This window comes from Mirounga angustirostris, unplaced genomic scaffold (assembly GCF_029215605.1).
Source record: "Mirounga angustirostris isolate CCGP_5_RB_7025 unplaced genomic scaffold, mMirAng1.0.hap1 SCAF_5, whole genome shotgun sequence".
NCBI classification, from domain to species: domain Eukaryota; kingdom Metazoa; phylum Chordata; class Mammalia; order Carnivora; family Phocidae; genus Mirounga; species Mirounga angustirostris.
The window spans coordinates 81,460,605-81,487,983 of NW_026991713.1; the positions used below are offsets into that span (position 1 = coordinate 81,460,605).

General features: G+C 37.6%; 1 protein-coding gene and 1 non-coding gene across 13 annotated transcripts in view; one reads left to right on the forward strand and one right to left on the reverse strand.

The window, feature by feature from the left end:
* Positions 1 to 27,379, forward strand: part of SOX5 (SRY-box transcription factor 5) — a 1,012,222-nt gene that overhangs the window by 97,744 nt on the left and 887,099 nt on the right. The window lies entirely within an intron of this gene.
* LOC123845088 (U6 spliceosomal RNA) lies at positions 17,445 to 17,548 on the reverse strand. The gene has a single exon (XR_006790933.1). It is a non-coding gene; the product is annotated as a U6 spliceosomal RNA (small nuclear RNA).

Sequence of the window (27,379 nt, forward strand, 5' to 3'; positions counted from 1 at the left end):
GCAGAAGCAGACCAGGCATTGTGAAGTTCAAGAGGGAAATAATTCATCTTCCCTGAAGACCAAGAAAATGGAAGCACGGGAAAAGAAATATGAATATTCAAAAATAAAGCAGTTAAAGCTATAAATGATAGACAACATAGACATAACACAGACTTTAAGCACTGAGAGCCTAGGCATATAGGAAGTAATAAAACAGCAACAGTGAGAATAGGAGAGGACACCTCAAGAGCTATTTTCTGGGGCTGTGTTTGACTAAACCCTTCTGACCTGAGTGCATATGGGAGTTCTGGATTCTCTGAAGGCTAGGCATAGTCTTAAGCATTTCTAATATTGGGGCCAAACCTGGGAAATCAACAAATCTTAGTAGATAATCACATCTCTAAAAGCTAACACTAACATAGTACCTACTCTGTTCTGAGCACTGTTCTAAATACTTTACATATTGTATATTAACTAATTTAATCTTCACAATAACCTGATGAATATGGTATACCATGGCTACATCCCCATTTTACAGATGAAGAGCAGATACCAGAGAGATTAGGTAAGTTGCTCAGGTTTACACAGCACTAGGCTTTGCTTGCAAGCAGCTTGGCCCAGAGCTCATGCTGGAATTCACTGTACTGCTATAACCCCATCCAGTCCATCACCAAATCCTGATAACTCTCTTAAATATCTGTAAAATGTGCTTCCTCATCAACCAGTTGTCATAATCTCAATGACTGCAGTGCCCTCAGCCTCCAGTGTTGTTCCGCTGCAAACCTTTCTCCATCATTACCACCATCTCGGCAGCCCTCTATTTGTCAGTGGTATTCCATAGGTTAAACGCTTAATCAACTAGAAAGTCAGAAAAGGATTATTTTTCATGTACTTCTCATTTCAGTTTTCATGTCAACATGATTCCTTTTTTTAAAAATTTTATTTATTTATTAGAGAGAGAGAATGAGAGACAGAGAGCATGAGAGGGAGGAGGGTCAGAGGGAGAAGCAGACTCCCTGCTGAGCAGGGAGGCCGATGCGGGACTCGATCCCGGGACTCCAGGATCATGACCTGAGCCGAAGGCAGTCGCTTAACCAACTGAGCCACCCAGGCGCCCCTTTAATTTTTTTAATAGATGCATTTAACGCAGTATCTTCCTTCCTTCCTTCCTTTCGTTCTTTCTTTCAGAGAGAGAGCGAGCGAGCGAGCTGGGGGGAAGGGCAGAGGGAGAGGCAGCAAGAGAATCTTTTTTTTTTAAATTTTATTTATTTATATGAGAGAGAGAATGAGATAGAGAGCATGAGAGGGGGGAGGGTCAGAGACAGAGGCAGACTCCCCGCTGAGCAGGGAGCCTGATGCGGGGCTCGATCTCAGGACCCCAGGATCATGACCTGAGCCGAAGGCAGTCGCTTAACCAACTGAGCCACCCAGGCGCCCCTTTAATTTTTTTAATAGATGCATTTAACGCAGTATCTTCCTTCCTTCCTTCCTTTCGTTCTTTCTTTCAGAGAGAGAGCGAGCGAGCGAGCTGGGGGGAAGGGCAGAGGGAGAGGCAGCAAGAGAATCTTTTTTTTTTAAATTTTATTTATTTATATGAGAGAGAGAATGAGATAGAGAGCATGAGAGGGAGGAGGGTCAGAGGGAGAAGCAGACTCCCCGCTGAGCAGGGAGCCTGATGTGGGACTCGATCCCGGGACTCCAGGATCATGACCTGAGCCGAAGGCAGTCACTTAACTGACTGAGCCACCCAGGCACCCCTAACATGATTCCTTTTGAAAGCACCTGTATCACTAGCCCTTTTTACTGGCTATGAGACTAGGGCAAGGGATTAAACTCTGCACCTCAGGTTTTTCATCTATGAAGTGGGGCCAATAAGATTTCCCATCTCATGGGATTTTTATTAATACATGTAAAGTAATTAGAGGAGTGCCTGTGTATAATAAGTTCTTAAAAAGCTTTAAGTCTTATTAGAAGTACCAGTGGTGGTAAAAGAGCAAACACAAGCTCTACATTCCAAAATGTGAAATACTGATATATATGTACTTACATACACACATCATATAAGCATGTATAAACACACATACATATGTATATTTGTGCAAATATACATTTTCCATTATTTCCCAGGGTATAGATTTCACATTCCATCAGAGGGAAGCCAAAATCTAAACATCTTATCTGAAACAGCCTTTAATTTGTACATGACTGCCAAGTAGGTAACACTATTTGTCAGTGCACTTCTAAACTTAGGAAATTTAAGATTAGTTCTTAAAATTTTATTTCTTTAAGAAAACAATAAACATGGAAGCAAATTTAAAGAAAAGTATTCCATTTCAGTGGAGTGAATGAGGAGGGAAAGGTTTGTGTTTCTGGTTATGTCAGGGAAAAATAGCTGAAGAGTATAGATTTCAGTGTTCCAAAATAAAAAATGATGCCTGATCAGGACTGGAAGCTTCAGATCAAAAGGGCAATTTTAGAAAATTGTGCTGAGTGAATGAGGGCACTAGTTTATTGAAGAAATCAATTTGCTATCTTAACCAATGGCACTAGCACCATCCCTATAATCTCTGAAAATAGATAGACACTTTGCGGTTCACCAATCCGTAGATTGCATCTGCTTCCTTACACCTGGCAAGCTCACACCCTTTTTGAAAAGATGGTATCGCAGGAGCTTTGTGGGTTTATGAAGCCACAAGTTTATTAGTTAGATAAAATCTCTAAGCGTTTAGGAGTTTAAAACTGTGTTGTCAAACCTATTTCAGTTATAATGGCAATTTCCAAAGTAAATATGACACAGTAACTTTTAAATCTTGTCATTCTGTTTCCTTGAGTGTGTGATTTGTGATAATCTATGGCAGGGCTTCCTGTCTTTGTTTTCAAATTTAGCTGTACATGGAGAGTAGCAATTGAAATACTGAAACTTAGAATCTACAAGTGGTAAGTTGTACACCTCCAATTACCCCCCAAAATTTTCTTGGATAAAGGTGGGCCAAAAATTTTAAAGGGAAAACAAATATGGCTTTATTATTATTTTTAACTTAAATATAATTAACACACATTATATTAGTTTCAGGTATACAACATAATGATTCAGTATTTCTGTATATTTTTGTGAAATGATCACCACAGTAAGTCTAGTTAACAACCATCACCATCATTGTTACCAAATTTATTTTTCTTGTGATGAAAACTTTTACGATAAACTCTTTTAGCAAGTTTCAAATATACAATACCGTATTATTAACTATAGTCATCATGTTGTATATCCCCATGACTAATTTATTTTATAGCTGGAATTTTGTACTTTTTAACTCCCTTCTCCCATTCCTCACCTCTCCTTCCTCCCTGCCCCCCCTTCTGGAAATCACTAATCTGTTCTCTGTATCCATGAGCTCATGTTTTGTTATTGCTGTTTATGTGAGTGGGTGGGTTTTCTTTTTTTTTAAGATTTCACATATAAGTGAGATCATATGGTATTTGTTTTTCTCTGATTTATTTCACTTAGCATAATGCCCTCAAGTTTTATCTATGTTGATGCAAATGGCACAATTTCATTCTTGTTTATGGCTGAATAATATTTCATTAAAGATATATGCCACAGTTTCTTCATCCATCCATCCAACTTAGGTTGCTTCCATATCTTGGCTATTGTAAATAATGCTGCAATGAACAAGGGGTGCATATATAGCTCTCAAATAAATAAATAAATAAATAAATAAAATATTTTAAAAATTCCAGAAACTTCAGCTTAAAACAAAACAAAAAACCACATCCTTGTCAACTCTTGTTAATTTTTGTCTTTTTGATAATAGTCATTCAAGCAGGTGTCAGGTGATATCTCGTTGTGGTTTTGATTTGCATTTCCCTGATGATTAATGATGTTGAGCACCTTTTCATATACCTGTTGGCCATCTGTATGTCTTCTTTGGAAAAATGTAAATATGGCTCTAAATGTATAATGAAGTAGTCAGAGGAGAAAATAACATTGGGGACAGAATCCTCTTTAATATATTGTTCTGTCTCATTTAAGTGATCAAAAAGGTCTAATACAATAAAAACTTATTAGAACTCAGTGTTCAAAGACCTAAATAAGCCTTTTTTTTTTTTCTCTTTTAGCATCTGATTTTAGGAATAGAAGCAAATCCTAAGGAAATAACATGATACCAATTAATGATTTTGGGAAAGCAAATTGTGAGGTGTTCATCTAGGTTATTATATTTTCTATCAAATTCTGTACACTGACTTTCTACATGAGGATTAATTTTTACTAGGAACAATAGGTGTAGAGTTAGGAAAACTGAAGTTTTCCAATTAAGTCCAGGCTTACTATATTACCAAAATGTAAATATGGGTATTTAGCTGTATTCTTAACATTACAAAAATAGTCTCTGAAAGAATAGCATATACATATAATATATAAATACATATTATTTCAATATAATAACATGATGAGATATATATCTTGTATATTGTTGGATAGTTTCCAGAGCTCTTCCACATATATCATAGCATCCTCAGATAATCTTATGAAGGGCCAGTAGAATAAACTTCATTTTGCAGATGCAGATATTGGCAAGAGAGAAGAAAATGATGCAACCCAGAATGCTATTAATTAATAACTGAACTGGGATTAAAGTCTCCAAGAGCAGACAATATTCCATAATTTTAAGCTGAAGTATAATTTTATGGAGATGATAATATGAAACAAAATTGCTTTGTAGTATTACTAACCTTAAAACATTGGTGCTACATGGGAGCAAGATGTCTCAAAGAACAGACTTTTATTTTCTTGGCTATCATCACTGCCAAATTAAGTGTTCAGTGGAGATTAGGTCTTATTATTACTGTTACATAGATTTTGAAAAATTCCTAGACATACCACCCCAAACAAAGTAAATTAGTGCTACTGAAAAAAAGATGATAATTTATGATATGCTTATGAGAACTATTGTTAAGTTAGCAACATTGTTGCTATTTTAACCACCATTTAGAAAGCTGGAATTTCTTCCCAGAAACTAATTGGTATGAATTGCTATTTTAGTGGGGATAGAATATAATGACCCATGGTTTTATGCATTTGAGCAAAGTGACGGCATCACTACTTAACTCTAAGGGTCATAGTGGCCACTTTTATGAATTAAATGACCAGTGGAGAGCACCCCAAACTTTGTGAAATAAATCCTCCCACAAAGTAATGTTTCTTGTTGTATAGCTTGAACAATGAATTCGGTATGTATCACTGGGTGAGCCTGGTGTACTTAGACATTTGTCTTTTTTCTTCCTTCTCTAAATATATTGGCATGTAGTAGAGGGCACCCAAATCTCAAGCCAAACATACATGAATACATGCAAATTCTTGCTCTTGGGAAAGCAAGACTCTAATGGTTGTTCACTTATAGGGGAAGGGCGTTTGGTGATGCTATTTTACATTCTTCAACAAAATATGGTCTACAACAAGAAATTAATTCCAAATTACCAAGTCAGTTTGGACTGGCTACATGGTACAGTAATATACGTAGAGTCGTAGAGGGATGAGTTAAAGTCTTCTGAAAGAGTCTGTGTGGAGGAAACTACATGAAGAACTATTACCACTGCTGCTCTGTGGCAGTTTGTCAGTACAGTGCTGCCTTCTCATAACCCTGAAACCCATCTGCATTCTCCAAAAGGGGGGGAAGACGCATGTGTGAGGGAGTACTTGAGAGGGGATAATGGCATGATCAGAGGTAACCCCCTACACATTATTCCTCATGATGTGAAAAGTCTTTTACAGGGACCAGGGAGATTCTGAACTGAATAAGTCCAAGTGAAAACAATTCTAGAAAACGTTGCAGTTTGAACCTAATCCACTTAACTTGGTCTGTCTTCAAGTCGCCACTTGCTTAGAGTTCATTCTTTCAGAAGTTGAGCACCTCTGTCATTGAGTAGTGGTCAGATTAACTGTGCTGTCCTGCTACTTGCTGGCTGAAGTCGTTTTTGTTACTTCGAATGTAAGCTTTTAGAAAGCTATAAAGTACAGCGACAGACACGATCATATTCAATTGGACATGCTTTCTGCAGATTTGTTAAGGATTTAGTCTACACATTCGTAGCATTTAGTTGCCATGGAGATGACCTCGGTGGTAAGAGGAACAGCCTTTAGGTTGGACCTCAGATTTTCCTTTCGTTTCCATTTAATTTGATTTGACTGCAGAATGTCGCTTCCATTGCATTGATTAAGCTTCATCGCTGCCACCAGCCCTGTTAGGAAGGTGAAAGGGCAGGCCAGCCGCTGTCATTTGGCACCCCTACCCTTTTCTGATATCAATACAGATAGGCTTTCGAGATGAGAAACTCCTTCACTACATTGATGCAGACACAATTTCTCTTGCTCACTTCATGAAATACAATAAAACTAGAATTATGCTCAAAAGTTTTATTCACTCAAAAGCACACTCTATATAACCTCAAGTTTTCTCTTTTTTCAGCTCCATGCTTTGGAAGTTATAATATCTAATGTATGAAAACAAAAAATTACTGTCTTCGGTTTCCCTTAAAAACTTTTTTTTTTTTTAAAGATTTTATTTATTTATTTGAGACAGAATGAGAGAGAGAGAGCACATGAGGGGGGAGGGTCAGAGGGAGAAGCAGGCTCCCTGCCGAGCAGGGAGCCCGATGCGGGACTCGATCCAGGGACTCCAGGATCATGACCTGAGCTGAAGGCAGTCGCTTAACCAACTGAGCCACCCAGGCGCCCCCTTAAAAACTTTTTTAAGTTAAACTCTGCATTTGCCTACTTTTTGAAATATTTTATAGTTTAAATGAATCAGAAATAAATGACAGAATTAAACTATACACATATGAAGCATTAATTTCTGCTTATATGGATTGGAAGTGCTATCCTTAGGTATTAATTAAGATAAGTTGGAAGCAAAATGATGCATTAGACAAAGTTTCTCTTTGGTACCCTGTACTGCTTCTTTCTGCTGCCCCCTTTTTTTTTTTTCCTGCTGCTTTCTTTATTTCCTTCCCTGACTTTTAATGCCATCAGTAACCCAGAACTCATCAATCTTATCTTTTAGGTAAAACAAAAACAAAAACAACAAAGTTGATAAATTAATTCAACACTAAGCTTTGAGAAATTAAACTTGTTAACTTCCTTAGGAGTACAGCATTTATATTTCGCTAGAGAAGAGGAGAACATTATTTAACACAAGAAACTTAGGAGAACTCCAGTAACAAACTGGGGAAGACAGTTTGATAGGAAGCCTTCCAGATGCTTGTCAAATCATAGCACTTAGATTTCAGCCTCGATATGAATGCTTGGTTCTGCTGGATTTAGGAGGGTACCGTGTTAGGTTTCTTTAAATATGCTATAATTTGGATGGGGGAAGCCCTCAGTTTCTTGATGGAACATATACAAGAAACCTTTGAATTCATGGCTGGAAAACATAGGAGTCAGCAATTACTATAGATATGCCAGCACTTTGGGGGCAAAGGACCTTGACTAGGGCATCGTAATTTCATGTTTTTTAAAGAAAGGTAGCTTTATTGGGGCACCTGGGTGGCTCAGTTAATCGTCTGTCTTTGGCTCAGGTCATGATTCCAGGGTCCTGGAATCTGCAGGGAGCCTGCTTCTCCCTCTCCCTCTGCTGCTCCCCCTGCTTCTGTGCTTGCTCTCTCTCTCTCTGTCAGATAAATAAAATCTTTAAAAAAGAAGAAAGGTAGCTTTATTGACTAGGATTGAGATTAGGGGAAAAAGGAAGCCATGATTGCTATTTAAATCTCGGTTTCTTGGTTTGTGGGGTTTTGGCCAGAATCAGGCATGGTGTCCTTTGGGAATTGCCTCCAGCATTCTATACAATGTCTGTTTGGATAGTTCCTGTTATTTCTGTTGGAAGTCTATAAAGTGATGTGCATTAGGAAAGTACTGACAACTTTTTTGGTCTCTGCTATAGTAACTGCACCTATTTAGACCAGTTTTGCTGTGTTGGAATATTCTAGAATTCCAGTTAACAATAGAGTGAAAGTCATAATGTGACTGCCTTTACTTGTTACCTCTAAATGATGTAGAGTACTGTTTGTCAAACTGTAATGTGCATCTGAGTCACCTGGATATCTTGTTAAAATGCAAGTTCTGATTCAGAAGGCCTGGGTGGGGCCTGAGATTTTTGTGTTGCTAATGAGTTGCCAGCTGGGGCTGATGTTGGTTATACACTTTGTAGAGTAGGGACCTAGGGCAGGTTCTCAGTCTCAGTGAACATTGGAATCACCTGGGAAGATTTAAAACATCTATTCCTGGGTCCCATCCTACCCCAGAGATTAATATTTAATTGAGTAGAGTGTGGCTGGGTATCAGGATTTTTAAAAGCTCTCCAGGTGATTTTGATGTTCAGCCAAGGGTGAACACCACTGATTAGATAATGGACCTGTGAAGATGGGGAAAACATGGAGAGATGATCGTGTTGTAAAAAATATTTTCAAAACCTTCCTCAGGGTTTTATTTTTACTATTAATTTGGAGGTTTTAAAGACACCGAGCCAAATATGTAAATAAAAACCGATTTGTCATTCCATTCATTAACTGCAATTATTATTCTACAAGTGAACATTTACCAATACTATCTTCAGCATTTCCTTCTTTTTAAGATAATTTTAAGATAGGTTGGCAGATTTAGCAAATCAAAATAAATACTGAGGTGCCATTCCAGGCTGTTGAATCAGAACCTGTATTTTAACAAGATACTCAGGTGATTCATATGCACAATATAAATATTGCATGGGACACACTTTAAAAAATAAAATTTACTTGGGTGTCCTGTATTTTTTATCTTATCTTGTAACTCTATTTAGGAAGTAATTAACATTTATTTCATTACAGAATAAAATGGAAAGTAGTGTTCTGAGTTTAGGGAACACTTTTAATATCTTGCTTCTCATTTCACCTCATCTTCCTGTGTCTGCAATGCCCACTGATTTTTAAGCCTAACATAAAATAAAACTAGCTAATAGACCTCACGATGTCATGCTGTGTATTAGAAACAAATAAAATATGCCATTCTGTGTATTTATGTAAGCATGGGAGACAGCCCTACCACTTTGAGGGTGGCAATCAGTTTACGTTAAAAATTGTTTTACATCTTTTTCTTAGATTTAAATAATTGTCACAGATTTTAAAACCCTCTTATTTAAGGAATTCAGAAGCCACCTTGTTGTAACTAAAGTGTAACAATTAGTTGTGCTTATAAAACTACAAATACCAGAATTCCCCCAGAAAGAGAATTATCGCAAGGCTTATCTTCCTATGAAAGAAACAGTCCCACAAGGCTAAAAAATGTTGTGTCTATATACCCAAATAAGAAATGCTAATCTTTTAAAAAATTACTTAGATTAACCAAAATGTCAAAGTTCAGCATTGTTAAAAGCAACATTTAACCTGGCTCATGTTGATAGCAGTGTCTTACGAATCACAGATATTGAAAAAACAGGTTATAAAAGTTTAGTCACAAAAATTAATTTTTAGGTTAAGGTAAAAAATATATCATTGACATTATTAGATTTTTCTTTCAACTGTCTCCCCTTTTGGAGTCTTTGTCACACATCTGGTACTCTATTAAGAAGACATTCATATGCTGGTATTGAATGCAGTGATTTGCGCTTTAAAATGTAGTGTTGAGAACTCTATTTGGAATGTGTTGCTGCATATAAGATTGAGCTTTAATAGTGTTATATTTCAGTCTATAAATAACTTTTACTTCCTATCTGACATTAAAACAATGTATGGCATTTGGCAAAAAGTAAACTGCCAAATGATTTCTTAAGTGCCTAGTTAAGGGATGTCATTGTAAATTTTTTTATCCTGGTGAAAAACACTGTCAGAATATGTCTTAGCTTTACTAATCCCTCAAAATAAATTATTTATTTTGGCAATATGAAATCATAAATGCTAATCAACATTCTGAAAAGTGTGGCATTGTTAGTTTTTATTTATAGTGAGTCAAGTTAATAGGTATATCATGTAGTGAAGTTATACTGTCACAATCAGGAAGGTAAATTATAACCAAGGCCTCACGCTTGAAAATGTGGTGAACAAGGGAGGACAGAGCACGTTTATTTGCAGTCCCAGTGACGCACTGGGGTGAATGGACATATCAGTGGCTTCAGAGTCAAATCTCGTATGACCCAACTGGACCTCAGTTCCTTCATTTGTAAAATGAGAGAAGAAATATTCCTTCATTGAGTTGTGAAGATTAAGATAATGTTATGTAAAGTCCCTTAGATGATGCCAGTAGATATTCAGAAAAAAGTTAATTTCCACCTCAACCATCCTGATCCCCTAAATCCCTCCAGCCCATTTGGAGGATTCTCCTTCCTTGGTAGAGTTTCTAGAAATATCATATGGCATGAGGGAGGCTAAAAAGAGGTAAACTATTAACTTTTACTTGGCCAGATGTAAGCTCAAATGTGATTGTGTTAGGTGAAGGCTAGTTAAAGTCCACTGAGGAAAACAATTTCTAATGATGAAAAGAATACTCGCCTTTAAGTGAAAAGGCAGAAGAGCTGCTACCAGGACTAACTAGACGCTTGACTCCATGCAAATTATTTAATTGTTCTTGGCTGAGGTTTCTTTACCGTTACAAAAGGAGTAATGTTGAATTGTAATATAGCTTGGTTTCCCTCCAGCTCCTCTCACTGTAATGCTTCCTGGGTTGGGTTCCCTGAGGTGCTAAGTTGGAGATTGGGAATGTTCTTGGGATCAACACCTACGAGGGAGTAGGCCCCAGGACCAGGCATCGGGAGGAGCTGTACTGAGATGTAGTTATAACTCAGGCCTCAGTGGATCCCTGGAGAGCTTGAGCACTGCATGGTCCTTCAGAGTTTTTGTGACTGAGGCAAGGGTACTCAGCCTCTTTTGCTCTAAACCCTTTCTAGGGGCATGACTCTGGGCAAGACAGCTCCCCTCATTCCCCTGGGGGCAGGTCCTGAGGAGTAGTCACGTAGAAATTAGCAGCAGCCAGAGCACCTGGCAGCTAGAATGAGTGCCTCAGTCTTGGAGGGGCATTTGAGACAGCCTCTACTGCGTGAGGTTAGTTTTCTAGCATCTCAGGGTCATGGCCTTATACTCAGCAGAATATCAGTCTTTACGGCAGTGCTATCATTTTCAGAGATGTTTTGGGGGAAATGCTAAACTTTAGGGGTGCCTGGGTGGCTCAGTTAGGCCTCTGCCATTGGCTCAGGTCATGATACTGGGGGCCTGGGATCAAACCTTGCATTGGGCTCCCTGCTTGGGGCTCCCTCTGCCCCTTCCCCTGCTCGTGCTCCTTCTCCCTCTCAAATAAATAAAATCTTTTAAAAAATTAAAAAAAAGAAATGCTAAACTTTGGAATCTCTAGGTGTATTGGGGGGGTTGTTCTTTTGAGTATAGGCCATGCGTGTACATTTTCTGAAGTTAAATTAATCAAAATACTCTGATAAAGTCTTCACTGAATTTTGCAGGAGGATAGACTTTTTGTACTATTTCTAAGAGATCTCTCATACAAATTTCTCCAAAGGCATCATGGAAAATAGCCTCAGCTTTTGGAGTTCCATTTGTAATTGTGACCAAAACCCAAAGTGCTCAAGTACAGTATGAGACATTTTAAAAAATTCAAATAGGCCATTATACAAATCACTGAGAAAATCAGCCTACTTTGGTACTTTATTTTCTTTTAAAAAGATTTTATTTATTTATTTGAGAGAGAAAGAGCATGAGCAGGGTGAGGGGCAGAGGGAGAAGCAGGCTATCTGCTCAGGGGCTCAATCCCAGGATCTGAGGATCATGACCTGAGCAGATGGCAGATGCTTAACTGACTGAGCCATCCAGGCACCCCTACTTTGGTATTTTATTTTATTTTATTTTATTTTATTTTATTTTATTTTATTTTATATGTTCATTTAGCCAACATATAGTACATCATTAGTTTTTGATGTAGTGTTCAATGATTCATTAGTTGCATATAACACCCAGTGCTCATCACATCACATGCCCTCCTTAAATACCCATCACCCGGTTACCCCATCCCTCCAACTTTTACTTTGGTACTTTAAAAAGTGTTTTTCTTCAGATTCTGTTCCAGCTTTGAGTATGGAAATTCTTCCTCTCTCAGTACTGTTTATTCATCTTTAGTTGGTCATTTTTCAAATATGAGGATGGTATGTTTCACAGATGATGGGCTGTGGATTAGCCCTCCGGGCTGGTACCTTGCAGTGAAGATTTTTTATTTTTTTGAAGATATTTTTATGTTAGTTGAAACACAGGGAACTGAATGGATAAGACCATCAAGAAGATAAAGCTAACTTTATCTTCATCTAAAGAAGTTCAGTGTATTAAATACCAACGCATTCTTGCAAGGGTCTTATTCAGTGGAAGAGATAAAGAGTGAACCTCTATATCCCCTTTGTTGGCCTGAAAATGGAATGTCAAGCAACATATAATCATCTTTCTTGTTTAAAAAAAAAAAGGAAAGTGAGAGAAAGCGATTTCTATTTGTGTCAGATTTTAGATGTCTTAATATTCTTTCCTGTCTAATTTTGCAGAAAGTGATAATAGAGTTCCTGTCAAATTAGAGGCTACAGACTTTTAACCTATGTCGTGAAAAAAAAAACCCACATTAGTTATTATTACCATAAACATAATTCAAATAAATATTTAGTTGTAATACCATTATGTTGAAGGGTGCATTCCAAGCATATAATTTTGCTCTCATTATAAATATTAAAAATTCAGAATGATAGTACACTGGAGAAGAAAAGAAAAAAAAGAAACAACAGAGGTTTTTGGAGTCTTTTGCTTCCAAAGATGGAGTTTCAGTGTAAATTCATAATTGGAAAAATTGGAATGAAGTGATTCCCATAAAGAATTATGCATCTCTGTTACTTATGGAACATGAAATTATTTTCTAAAATACCATAAATCCTGCCGCATGTTTCTATCTGTGAGTCAGAAACTAAAGTGAATAGTATCAAGAGTGGATCAAAGTGAGAAAAGAAAGAAGAAAGTAGAAAACTCACTGTGTGCAACTTCATAGAAAGAGCTCCAAGCAAGTGATATATCTGACCTTTGCTGAACCAGTAGTTGAACCTGTTTTATTAGTCACCTGAGAATTACTTGCTTGAGTGGGATTGTTGAATGTGAAAATGATGCTGGACCAATCTTTAGAATTTTTCAGACCTTTATTAAACTGATGACAATTTTGAGTGTCTCATCATTACATTTTCCAAATACCAGTAAATAGAGCACACATTTTCATAGTTCAAGTTTATGCATAAAATATCTAAGCAGGTGCATTTTCAGTGTTAAAGGGTATTTTCTCAACCAAATTATTAGAAAAGAGAATGAATGAGAAAACAAAGAGCATACTTTAGAGAAGTCCTTTCTAACATTGCTTTTAGCAGTATTATCAAATTGGGTCACAGATAATTAGATTAATTTGACTACCCTATGGTTTTATTTGGAGAAATGTAATGTGGCAACTCTCTTTGCTCTTGGATATCTATAGGATACAAGAAAATGGAAACACTCGGCCTTCAAAAAGGAAAGAGCTATTATGTCACGCTCAATCAGAGAGATGTAGACATTGATAGAGTATCAACACCTGAAGCCACTCTATTAAAGCATGCTTGGTTCCGCAAGCAAAAGTCACAGAAAATTGGCTCATGTTTCACCATCTAGGCTTGCTACCACTTGGTTTCCTTTAATTGGCTATCATGTCCATTTACCAGAAATTGGCTCTGTTTTCCAGCTGCTGGATGTAGGAGTGATTTACTTGTGTGAGTGTTCTCAGTATTACACCTGCAAGAGTGTAGTTTCAGACATCCTTTTTCTTAGAAAAATTACTAACTCTGTGTATCTGAATAGGCATACTACAAAGGAATTATAAAATCTAGAACCTGAGAGGCTTTTCAAAGGATCTGACTTGTCTTAAAGACAGTATTAGCATAGAGCGGTCATGAAAGCCCCTGGGTGGGCCCTGGTCTATAACGTATTATTAAGTATAATTTAAGGATCGTATCAAAGGAATTGAAAAATAAATAGTATAGCACAATTCTTGGTATAGGCATTTTACCTAATATAGGGAAGCTTATAAACCCACATCTTAATGCTACACTGAGTAGATTGCTTTCATGTTAGAGCATAACCACTTAAGTATGCAGTTTTGTTCAACATTTTAAGAAATCAGGGTCGTTTGTTGTTTTTGTTTTTTGTTTCTGCTTATTTCACATTGTAGTGGCTTTTTGTTTGTTTTTTGTTTTTGTTTTTTTTTAGGAAAAAAAATCCAGCATTTAACTTTGCTTTTCTGAACTAACAGGCATTTATGGTTATCTAATTACTGTAACCATGTATTTCCTTAAATGTTGTTCACTAGTAGTTTAACCACAAATACAGATGCTCTAATTTCTACTCTTTTATAGATTTTCTGAATAGGGTCCACTGCTGTCATCAGGGGAAGGTTCACGTAAATCTAGAGTAAATATTTTAAAAATATAAGAATGAGTACTTTAAATGTAAAGGAAGATAAATGTAACATTCTTCTGAAACAAGTCTAGTAAGGATTTTAAGTTTTTAAGACTTTCTATTTAATTACTTTGCATTGAAGCCAGCTGGTTTGGTAACTTTCATGACCTTATATTCCCTGAATGTTCTCATAAATCAAAGGAAGAATATGCTCAATTCTAACATTAGTCCTGGGGAAAATTCCATATTTGAAAACAAAAGAAAGAAAGGTAGAATCAAGGTTGCCTTGGGAATTTTGAGGTCCTTGGTAAGGTTAATTGGGAGGGCATAAATTCCTTTATCCTCAGATTTTTCTTTTCCTTTCTCTTTTCTCCCCCTAAGCTTTCCTGCCCTCTAACCCACCAATTTCTCTTGCAGCTTGAGCCTTCACACTTCAACATTGAACTTGGAGATATAAAAATATTCTAACAGGCAGGGGAATGGCCTTGATGATCTCTTAAAGTTCTTTTTAGTGCTCTATTTTAAATTCCAATGATTTAATAGAAACTCAACGGTGAAATGGCCCTCTGGAGGTCATCAGTTGTAGTCCCCTCCATGTAAGAATGCCTCCTACCTTCTGGGAGTTGGCACTAACAGCCAGTCCCAAGGGACCTCTTTATTATTCTCTGAATTTCTTCAACACTATGGACTTAACTTGTTGGCCAGTTGGGAGAAGTGCACATCAGATTTGAGAATTTTTCTAGCTGTACATTTTACCTTCTTCCTCACTTAGGTTTTAAATATATAAATCACTGCTTGAATGAGTCACTCTTTTGAAAGAGATCTACGTTAAAGGTTTCAGGTGTTGTTTTGAGGTGGAGTGGAATTTCTGGTAGATGAGAATTGAAGGAAGTCAGAATCCATTGAGATCAAGCAATTCAATAAACATTAGTTGAGGACTTCCGTATAAGGGGTTGTAAACTCTAATGCCTCAGAAGACAAGGCTGGTAGCATAAATCTTGAATTAAGCCCTAAATAAGGCAATAGGGATGGTGTGAGGCCTGAGCATTTCAGACCTGGTGCTGGCATTCTTGTGGCAGCTGCCCTGCCCAAAGCATGCCCAAAGTTTGCAAACCCTTAAGTCTCTATGCATGGTATCTGTTTTGTCTTGTGGGAGATTCATAAGTGAACACCAAAAATTCCTGACTTTACTGAGGTACAACAGTGATAAAAAAATTATTAATCAAATAGTGGCTACTATTTATAGAGTGGCTGCTAGGTCCTAGGCACCCTGCCACTCTTATTCAATCCTTATGCTTATCCTATGCGATAGTCCTATTCAACTCTATTTCAGATGGGAAGGTGGGGGCCCAGAGATCAATTACTTGCTCGTAGTCACTCCTTTAATCATTGTTAGAGGCCAGGTTAAAACTGAAGTCCCCTAACTTAGCAACTTCCAAAACCCATGCTTGTAACCATTATTCAGGTGTATCTCAGGCTATCTACTGTGAGATGTTAATGGATATCTGCTTTTTTTTTTTTAATTGATGATTCTGTAATCAAATAATGGCAAACAAAAATTGAGTTACAGAAGGTTACATCCCACACCTTACTCACTATGGGACTTTGTCCAGATCCTTTAATTTTACTGTGTTGTGAATCCCCCAAAATAGGTATATATATTTTGCAGTGTTTCCCAAGCTAATGTGAATTGTACAAATTGCCTCAAGTCCTAGTGTTCTAGGGAACAAACTTTGAGAAACTCTTATCTGTTAATACCCAGCCCTCTCACTGAGAAGTTTTGTCATTAAAGAGCAAAGTATTTTGGGTGCACACAAGATAGATGTTAATCAGAGAATGTGTCAGAGGGAAGGTAGAATTTGGCATTGGGTCCTAAAAATAGATGATATTTTCACAGATTATTATATTTACATAGATGATATTGGGCATTAGAGAACATTCCAGGAGAAATTATTTCAGTCAGACAATAGTGCAAACATACACATAGAGAACGGAATGTGCAAAGGTGAATTTGGGGAACGTAGAAAAAATTGGTAGATTAGCATCATTTGATATTTATCGTGTTAATCTTAACGGTTGATTATATTTTAGAAGATTGTTTTTTTTTTTCAAATATTAGAAAAGCTCACTTGAGGAAAATTTCAAGTCTTATGACAGAATATCATCTTCAGTCATATTATTAAAATTACTCATTGAACAAATATTTATGACTGCTTATTATATTCAGAGCTCTGTTTGGGGTGCTGAGGCTACAACTGTAAATAAGGTATACAAGCTTCCTGTTCTCAGACAACTTGCAGACAAAAGCAACACAAACATAAAAAAGGCAACAACACAATGTCAACTAGTGATAAGTACTATGCAGAGAGAGAAAATAGGCCAATGTGGTGAAGAGTGCCTTAATGGCTATTTCAGAATAACAAGAAGGGACCAGACATTTGAAGATCATGGGGATAACGTATTAGGCAGAGAGAGCAGCTGTTCCAATATCCTTAAGGAAGAAATGAATTTGAGGTTGTGAGGAATAGTGAAAAGGCTAATGTGGTTGGAGCATTGGCTAGGAGGAAAATGGTAAGAAGAGTTCAGAGAGATTGACAAGAACCAGACAAGAGAGTAAGGAGTTAGAATTTTTTTTAAGCGTCATGGTTAACAGTTTAAGAAGGGGCTTGACTCTGTGTGTGTGTGTGTGTTTGTGTGTATGTGCATGCGCACACATGGCCATAATCTCTGGCTGCTTTGTGAATAAATTTTAAGGGGAAAGAGTAGAAGTAGGGGACCAGTTAGAAGTGATTGCAATAGTCTAGGTAGGACTACTTTGGACTGGGGGTGGTAGTTAAGATGGAGAGAAGTTGACACATGAACATACAGGGTTTTTAAACTGAAGTATAGTTGGCATACTGTGTTACATTAGTTTCAGGTGTACAACATAGTGATTCAACAAGTTCACATGTTATGCTATGCTCACTACAAGAGTAGCTACCATCTGTTACTGTACAAAAAATATGGAACACTTTACAAGTTTGGGTGTCTTATTTGCACAGGGGCCATGCTAATCTCTGTATTGTTCCAATTTCAGTATATGTGCTGCCAAAGAGAGCAAAACATACAGGTGTTTAAGGACATGCTAATGAAATGGATGTGTGGGATAAATGGAAGGAAATTAGGTGTAGATTGGTGGTATTTGTTGATGAGACTGAGGGAGGTTTAGGTGGGAAATCAGAAGTTTTGTACTGGACACATTAAGTTGGAGATGTGCATTAGACATTCTAGTAGAGAGGTCAAATAAACAATTGGACAGGTGAATCTTGAATTCGAGGGTGAGGTCTGTGCTGGAGATATAGGGATATCCACATTATTCCACTAACAGAGTTGAGAAGGTCTACCTACCCGTAGTAAAAGACATTTTTTTAAAAGATTTTATTTATTTATTTGACAGAGAGAGACACAACGAGAGAGGGACACAAGCAGGGGGAGCGGGAGAGGGAGAAGCAGGCTTCCTGCTGAGCAGGGAGCCTGATGCGGGGCTCGATCCCAGGACCCTGGGATCATGACCTGAACTGAAGGCAGACGCTTAATGACTGAGCCACCAGGTGCCCCTTAAAAGACATTTTACAAGGCAAAATAAATAAATAAATTTGTTAATAAAAAATTAAAAGTGACTAGAGTATACAAATTACTATAGTGTAACCTTGGTTTGGGGTACTACCAGTTTTCTTGTCATTTATTAAGTGCTGGTAGAGAAGCAGGAAGACATTACATTTTTGTAGTGAATACCTAGAAAGTCTTCTGGAGTTCAAATACCCATCTCCTCTACGACTTCTGGACAAATGTATTTCCAGCAGAAGCCTGAATGCTCAGGATTGGAAGGGCATGTGTTTGCCTCCCAGGGCAGGAAATTCTAGGTTTATAATGTTCTTCCTTTTCTTGAATAGATATTTTTCCACTCATAATCTTCCCTCCATTTTTACCAAATGCTACAGTTTCAGACTTAGAAGAGGGTCCAATCCTCACTCTTTATAATGACCCCTCATGTATTTTGAGAAAGCTATTGTGCCTTTCTGGTTTCCTCGGTTAAGCATACCCGGTACTTTTAGTTATTTCTCATGTGACATGACTTTAAGTCCTCTGTCCATTCTGGTTACTCCTGTTTCTAGAGCATTTCTCTGCATTCTTCCCCAAGCAGGGCACCTGGCATTACTGTGTTCCCCATAGTACTATGGCTTTGTTTCAACAAGACTGAGTGGAGGAAATCTTTGGCTTCTAATTTTTAGATACCATACTTATGTTAATGGGAAACAGTTCAACGTCCCTATGCTTTTTTTTTTTTAATAAAATAACCTTTAACTTTATAATAGTTTTAGATTATAAAGCTAAAAGATAGTACAGATCATGACATATTCTCCATCCAGTTCTCCCAGTTTACATTTTATATTACTCTGATATGTTCAGCACAACTAAGTAACCAACATTGGGTACTTTGTTGTTAACTATAATTTATTTGGATTTCCTTAGTTTTTAGGGAAATGTCCCTTTTCTGTTCTAGGGATTTATCCAGGATACATATTACTTTTAGTTGTCATGTCTCATTACTTTCTTCTGGACTGTAACAGTTTCTCAGATTTTCCTTGTTTTCCATGACCTTGACAGTCAGGCATTTTGTAGAATGTCTCTCAATTTGTGGTTGTCTATTTTTTTTTTTATGGTTGGACTGGGGTTATGGGTTTTGGGGAGGAAGATCACAAAGGTGAAGTGCCAATCTTATTATATCAAGGGCACATACTGTCAACTTGACTTATCACTGACACTAACCTTTGATCACCTGGCCATGGTGTCTCTATTGTGAGGTTACTTTATTCTCTGTTTCTATATTGTACTCTTTGGAAGAGCAGCCCACACTCAAGAGGTGAAGAGTTAAACTCCATCTCCTCAAGGTTGAGTATTTACATAAATTATTTGGAATTCTATATGGGAGATTTGTCAGTTTCCCCCATTTATTTATCTACTCATTTATTTATGTAAGTATGGACTCATGGATATTTATCTGATACTTTGGATTATAATTCAATAGTATATTATTTATTGCTCAAATTGTTCCAGTTTTGGCCAATGGAAGCTTTTGCCTATTGGCCTCTATGTTCCTTTGACATACCCCCACCATTTTGTTTTTCCCTGTTCTTTTAAAATCTGTGCTGCTGTAACTCATGAATCTCCTAACTTATACTATGCTATTGTTTTTTTTGGGGGGGGGTTGGGTATAAAGACAAGGCTTATGATTGTCCTTGTTAAATTTCACCTTCTTGGAGCTTCCGTTACCAATAACAATAGCTTCTTTTTTTTTTTTAATTAATTAATTTATTTGACAGAGACAGAGATAGCGAGAGCAGGAGCACAAGCAAGCGGGAGTGGGAGAGGGAGAAGCAGGCTTCCCGCAGAGCAGGGAGCCCGATGTGGGACTTGATCCCAGGACCTTGGGATCATGACCTGAGCTGAAGGCAGCCGCTCAACCGACTGAGCCACCCAGGCGTCCCAATAGCTTCTTTTTTTTTATAGCTATATTATTTATTTATAAATTAGAAGTATTGATAGCTTTGCTAATATAAGTTGAAGATGATACATATTTCACAAATGATTAAAATCCTAAATTAATGAGATAAAGATAAAATTACACATATTTAAATGTTTAATTTAAGTACAAAACCCTTTCACTCTAAAATACTTTGTATTTGTGTTTTGGATACCCAGTCTTTTTTTAATTTATTTTAATTTATTTTTTATTGTTATGTTAATCACCATACATTACATCATTAGTTTTTGATGTAGTGTTCCATGATTCATTGTTTGCATATAACACCCAGTGCTCCATTCAGTACTGCCCTCTTTAATACCCATCACCAGGCTAACCCATTCCCCCACCCACTCCCCTCTAGAACCCTCAGTTTGTTTTTCAGAGTCCATAGTCTCTCATGGTTCGTCTCCCCCTCCGATTTCCCCCCCTTCATTTTTCCCTTCCTATTATCTTTTTTTTAATTTTTAAAATTTATTTATTTATTTATTTATTTTTTAATCTTTTTTTTTTTAACATATAATGTATTATTTGTATAACAATAGCTTCTTAACATGGTCTCTGAACTTGCATTCTATCCACCTCTATCTGTACTGTATTTGGTTCTTTGAATAGCAGCCAGAGTGATTTTTCCAAGCAAATCAGTTATGTCTCTCCTCCATGTATCAATGCATAAAACTTTACATGATCTGACTCTTGTTTAGGTCTCTGATCTCCACTCTTAACCTTTATATCTCTCACTCAGTATGTTTTAGCCACACGACTATCCTTTCCAAGCTTGTCTATGTGAGGCTTTTTTAACATTGGTTCTTTTTGCCTGGAATGTTCTTCCTTCTTACCTTCAAATGACTTATTTTTCCTTGCTATTCAGATCTTAGCTCAAATGACACCTTTTCAGGGAGGACTTTTCTTAAATTCAAGCTAAGGTAGCTTCAATTTCTCCCTATCATAGTGCCATGTTTTATTTTCTTTATAGGAATCATCATGATGGAATATTTTCTTAATAATTTTTTAGCCATTTATTATCCTTTTGCTTTTCCCACAATTAGAATGTAACAGGGTCTTGTAATCTCTTGTCCACAGCTTTATCTCCAATGCATAAAGCAGTTCCTGGCACATGTAAGAAGCTCAATATATATTTGTTAAATGTCGGTTGCTAAAGTCTCAGTTATGGCTTCTGAGTAACACTTACCTTTGAGGTTCCCATAATCTGTAAAGCCTTTGTGTTGTGATAACTTTGTTACTTCATGCTATTGACTCTATAGGATTGTATTGTACCATTCTGATTAAGATTGTATAGTATTTCTTTAGATAGCATGTTGTGCCTGTCATAGTGATTTTCCCCTTAGAAAATAAAGCCAGTCCGGTTTCCATCAACACTTGGCTTGTGGCCTATAAACACAAGCCCTTCCTATGTGCCCCCATTCCTTTGCAGATCATCAGGACAAGATAGGAGAGATAGAGGCAAAACTTAGAGCCACCAAAATTTTTCCTTCCAACTGTCAGTTAAGGGAGCAGTTCTCTCTGGATGCAGTTGTTCAACATTTTTTAACCTCAGCTATTTATATTATTTTTCAGCTTATATCTCTGTCTTGACCTCAACAAAATCATCATGAGGTATCTTAACTGACACCCAAATATGGTGTATCTGATACATTCTTTGTGTTACCACTTTAACCCACTCTGACTCTTTATGATCCTTATTTCCTGGTCTTAATGTTCAAAAGCCATTTCTTTAATAATCCATCTTAGAGTCTCTCTTTGGATCTACATGAAACTCAGTGCTGTCTGTTGTTGTAAAATTTATTTTTCTTTTTACCACTTCTGTTTAGCCTCCTTGGGCTTATACACAATTACATAACTAAAAAAATATTTAACAAGCTTCTCAAGCAAACACCATGTTAAGAAATATGCGATCAGACATATTTGATACCATGCAGATTTGACCACCAGATAGCTTACATGAGCTATATAGCACTTTATAGTCCCTGTAAAATCACTCACTAATTGGCAATTCCTCATTTAAGTCAGTGATTCATTATTGTTTTAACGAACTTAAATATAAACACTTTGTAACAGCGTGAGTACTTATGACTTGCTTCCAGGTATAATGGGAATTGCATTAGAAACTAACATTAGCCTATGGAGGTACCCAGTAGAATCAGTTACTACGTTTCAATCTCAATTCTTTCGGATGGTGGGAAACCCTATCATCTAGTATTTATTTTTGCTGTGGTGTTGTCTTTGGCCCGCTTCCTTTGGAAACATGCTCTGAGCCTCTGACATTTGCATCTATGAGGTTTATTGTTGTGTGCTCTTGGGAACAGTACCTATGAGGGGTGAGGGAAGCAGGAAGGGCAGATGGAGAGGTTGAATTGAGATGCAGTTGCAACAGAGGCTGCAGCCAATCCTATGGGGAGCTCTAGAGCTGGGCTAGCCATTCGGAGCTGTCCTGAGTTGAGGTAGGGGGCTGGCCTTTGTACCTCCTTATTTAGCAGTCAGTAGACATTTGCTGCCCCTGGGGAGGAGTTTAGCCTCCAGCGAGGCAGCGCCCTTCAACAGAGGCAGTGCCCAGGGAGGGGCTCAGCTGTGAGTTGTTAGCATTCAGTGCTGCTAAGCAGCTGGGGCAGTGAGTGCTTCTAACTGAAGGGAAGATCATTAGTTGTTGGGTGAATGGTACACAACAGCATCTTCTACAGGTAAATTAGTATAAATTTCACATCCCATTGCTAACTTTCTATTTCTGTGCCATTTCACCCTCGAATTGTTGTTACTCCCATTCTTGCCTAATCTCCTGTATCTACCCTGAATATGTCCTTCAGTTTCTTCATCTATAGAGTGGGGATAGTCATACACACACATGCAAGCACACACACACACAAATACAGTGACTGGCATATAGCTGAATGCTTAATAGGAATAAGTTTCTTCTGTCAAGACTTCGAAATGCTTCTTTAACTAATTTGGCTAAGACCATAATGGTTAGATTTCAAAGACCCCTGTTCCTCCATTTGAAAGAGAATAGTTACTTCTTCTAGTATCCTGTGGGCATTTCAGGAAGGATTTAGCATTTAAATATAAAATGGGCTTAGAGAACCTTGAAATATCAACAACCTCCTATGCAGAACTAGCTCAATTCCTCCCATCTCCCCCACATCAACCTCCTTGTTAAACACTAGTTTAAAGACTGCAGGTTTCTGGAAGCTTCTCAAACTTCTGAATATTAGCATTATATGTAATAATAATATAAGGATTTATTGATCAAGTCCTTTATTCATAGTTGACAAGAAAGCAGGACATTTTTGCAGCTATTTTATGTAGCACTATATTAGAATGGGTGTTGAAAAACCTGCTTTTCCTTGTTCTTTCAAAACAGTTTTCCTACAAAGGAAATTCAAGTCTCAACCTGTTATATTGATAATGCACAATAACATCTGATTTGAGTCAATACTGATTATTGTGCAGCTTGGCCTGCCAGGAGATATTATCCTTCTTCCAGCTAACCAGTCTCAGTACTTCTTTATCAAACATCTCTAAAACTCTGGCAACTCATTCTTGTTCTAACATCTGACATGTGCTGAACAAAATGAACAGACACTTGAGTGGTATCAACAATGTATGTCCCTTCTTTCTTTGTAGGAGCCTGGTACTGAGGCAGATTACACTTATTGACTGGTACCATGGATTTGGTCAGTGATTTTTAGTACGGTGTGATGAAAATCACTGAGTTCATGTAGCATCTTAGGTATTCATTGAAACAAAGTGATATCATAATAACCATGTACAGTATTCTTACTTCTATCTTTACTTCCTGGTCCTATCTTATCATTCTAGGTTTTGAGGCCTAAAAGATGTTTTAAAAAACATACCATAAAATTAAAAAGTTTAAAAAACTTGTACCTTGTAAGTACTTCTGGAAATAAGTGGTTAGTATATGATATCTTAGATCATGTCATTTTATAGAATACTCCCATGGCTTCCCATCTCCCTCAGAATAAAAGCTAATGTCCTTATAATACCTATGATGCCCTGACCTTTCCCCTTCCCTAGTTACCTCTTGAACTCATTATGAACCATCTCATCTCTTGTTTCCTCCCCACCATCCATCCACCCTAGCTTTTTTCATATTTGTCTAACCTACTGGGACAGCTCCCACCTCAGGACCTTTGAATTTGCTGTTTGCTCACCCACTCACTACTCAGTTAAGTGAATGCTTACACTCTTACCTCCTTTAAGTCTGATCAGTTGTGACCTTCTCATTAATTTCTCCTCTTATGACTTTTATTTTTTTTAAATATTTTATTTATTTGAGAGAGAGAGAGTAAGAGAGAGAGAGAGGGAGAGAGCCCAAGTAGCGGGGAGAGGTAGAGGGAGAGGGAAAAGCAGACTCCCTGCTGAGCAGGGAGCCCAGTGGGGGACTCCATCCCAGGACCCCGGGATCATGACCTGCGTCGAAGGCAGACACTTAACCGACTGAGCCACCCAGGTGCCCCTCTTATGACTTTTAAACTTTAAAACAGAAGACCCCCCTCCCCCTCCCTGACGCTATGACAATATATCTGTCTTCTTTGCTATATTTTTCTCCTTGTATGCACCATCTTCTAATATACCATATGTTTAATTATTATGTTTATTGTATTCTCTGCTCACTAGAATATAATGTTCATGGGTTCAGGGTGTTTTGTGTGTTCTGTCCACTCACAAATCCCTAGTGCCTAAAATCATTCCAGAAACTAAATAAATGAGTGTGAATAAAAGGACAACATCTACATTGAATTGGACCTAACAAGACAGTAAATGTAGACTGAACTATAATTGATGGAGGATTGCATTCTAATATTCAAAATGTATCTCTTTGACAGATCTCAGCAGCTCAAATTGTTTTCCAAAAGTACCTTTGTATCTATAAAGTATTTACCTTTTTCTGTGACTTTTACTTCTTGCTTTGCCTGTTGCAGCATATAGTTCAATTTTTGACACCTTGTTTAGACCTCATGTTTACTGTAACTCTACTGTTTTAAGTTTCCTACCTCCCTAAATCCACAAAGCACTTCAAGAAAGGATTTCCATGTATTATATTTTTGTTCAGAAAGCCTTATCTCATGCAGACATATTTGCCCATTTTCTTTTTATTAAAAAAAAAAGAGTTTTATAATCATTATACATGCAGAAGGGTGTTTCAACAGACTGGGTTAGTATCTCTCCATGAAACCACACACAATAAAACAGTTTCCTAAAAAAAAGTTAACAATGCATAAAATGCTGATACAGGGCTTCAGAACACTTAATTATTTCTTTTTCCCCCCATTGTTTATCACATTGTTTTGTCAACTTTCCATATCACTACCCACAATGCCTTGGGTTCAGTTTTCTTTGAACATTCCTTTCCTCTGAACTTGCCATGAACTTGTGTTTGTAGCATGCCACCACAGAGTGCCACAGCCACTTTATAACGGGGAAAAAATCAACATTTTTGTCGTAAAAGGTGCTAAAACCAAGCTCATGATATAAAATAGTAAACACACTTGTCCAATTGCTGTTTTAGGTTGAAGTATGATTCTTGCTTTAAGAGATGGTTAGTGTAGTAGTTTGCACATACTTCAGGAGAATCAGGAATTTAGTTTGTGTAGGGAGGAGGACGAGAGAAAAGAATTATGTTTCATAAGATTAGGTGGACTGGAGGAGGAGAAGGATTGCATGAATACCAAACACGATACAAGAGAGGACAGAGCTCCTTATCGCACATGCAGTATAGGATGATGTAGAGGATTATTTGTTTTCTACAGAAGGACAGAAGGAGGGATTTTTTTTTTTTCCATTTCTGATGATTTCTCTGCTTTCAGGGTTATATTAGGAAATTATTGTTCCTTCTATCAAAGTGTCAGGAGAGGGACTCTGGATTGGGAAATAAATCCTGGGTTCTCATCCCAGCCTAAAAGTAAATGGGAATTTCCTACAATATGAATTCTTGCCCGACTTGCAGCTTCAACTGATTATTTGATAAAGGGTGGATCCATGAACTCTGTGGGATGTGGCCCAAATCATAGCAAAGTCATGTTTTTGTTTTTTTGTTTTTTTTAAACAGGACATGCAATAATTTCCCTTATATAATAGGTTGTTACATTTGACTTAGCAAGTTGTATCAGAGCTGCAGCAGGGCTCCAAAGGACCAAGAATAATGTGGGTCAAACCATCGATTCAGGATTCTCTAGGAGCCTGAGATAATCTCATTTGTTTGTTTGTTTCTTTTACAGTTTGACCCTCACTCACCTGGAGAGGGTGTGTGAGGGGAGGAGGAGGAAGGAAGACTATAATAAGATTGATGAAGAGTATGGTAGTGAGATTTCCAGTGGACAGAATTAAGACGGCTGAGGGGTTGCTCTCATTCTCCCCTCTTCTTCCCTCCTAGTCCCACGAAGTGCATGTGGACAGGATGTGAGGGAACCACTCAGGGAGCTTGGTGTGTAGCTGGCCTATGCGGGGTGGGGCATAGGTTCTGGTACCTGGCATGGACATGCAAAAGTCAGAAGGTAAGATGCCAGGACAGAGAGACAGGGAATGCAGTGGGAATAAGCCACATTTCCATAGCTAGTAGGAAAAAGCTGTGGTTTCCTGGAGGTCATACGTGAATCCTAGAAGGGAGCCAAGTATGATGTCTCCGGCCACTGCCTCTCTCCTCACTCCCACCCCCACTCTGAAGAATTTCCTGTCAAGAGGAAGACAGCCTTGGCAGAAAGACTAGAGTTTGGTGATCTGATCTAGGACTTGATGAGGGTCCTTCAGTCCGCATTTATGGCATTGCCAGTGCTCAAGAACCCCAGCAAGGTGAGTCTCTAGGGATTCATAAAACACACACTGCAAGAAAGAGCCAGCATTGGGACATTGGCCAGAAGCAGAACATGGCTGTCCCAGCCAAGAAAGACTTTTTTTTTCATCTTTTACTTCTTCCCTTTCTCTTCTTCTCCATTTAGTCAGCAGTCTAAATTTGACTCAGATTGTTACTGACTAAAATTTTAAATTGTCCCCAACCGGGATATTTCCTTATTTAGTAGACATTTATTGAACAGGTAGTATGTGCAAGGCATCGTGCTAGCATATGTATCTCCTGATTTCAAGGGGTATGCCTAGCAATGAGTTTTCCCTTATTCTTGTTCTGAATGCAGTTTTAGTCTTCTCAAAAAAATTGGCAATTGCATAGATAATTTCCAGGCTTGTAAATATAGTTTATAATACGAATATTCTACCTTCACTTGAGTGAACAAGATGGGGAGATTAAGCTAGAACTGGCACAGGAATGAGCATGCTTAGGACAGTCTTGTTAGATAGATGGAGGTGAGCTAGAGCAGCAAACTAGGTAACTGCATATTA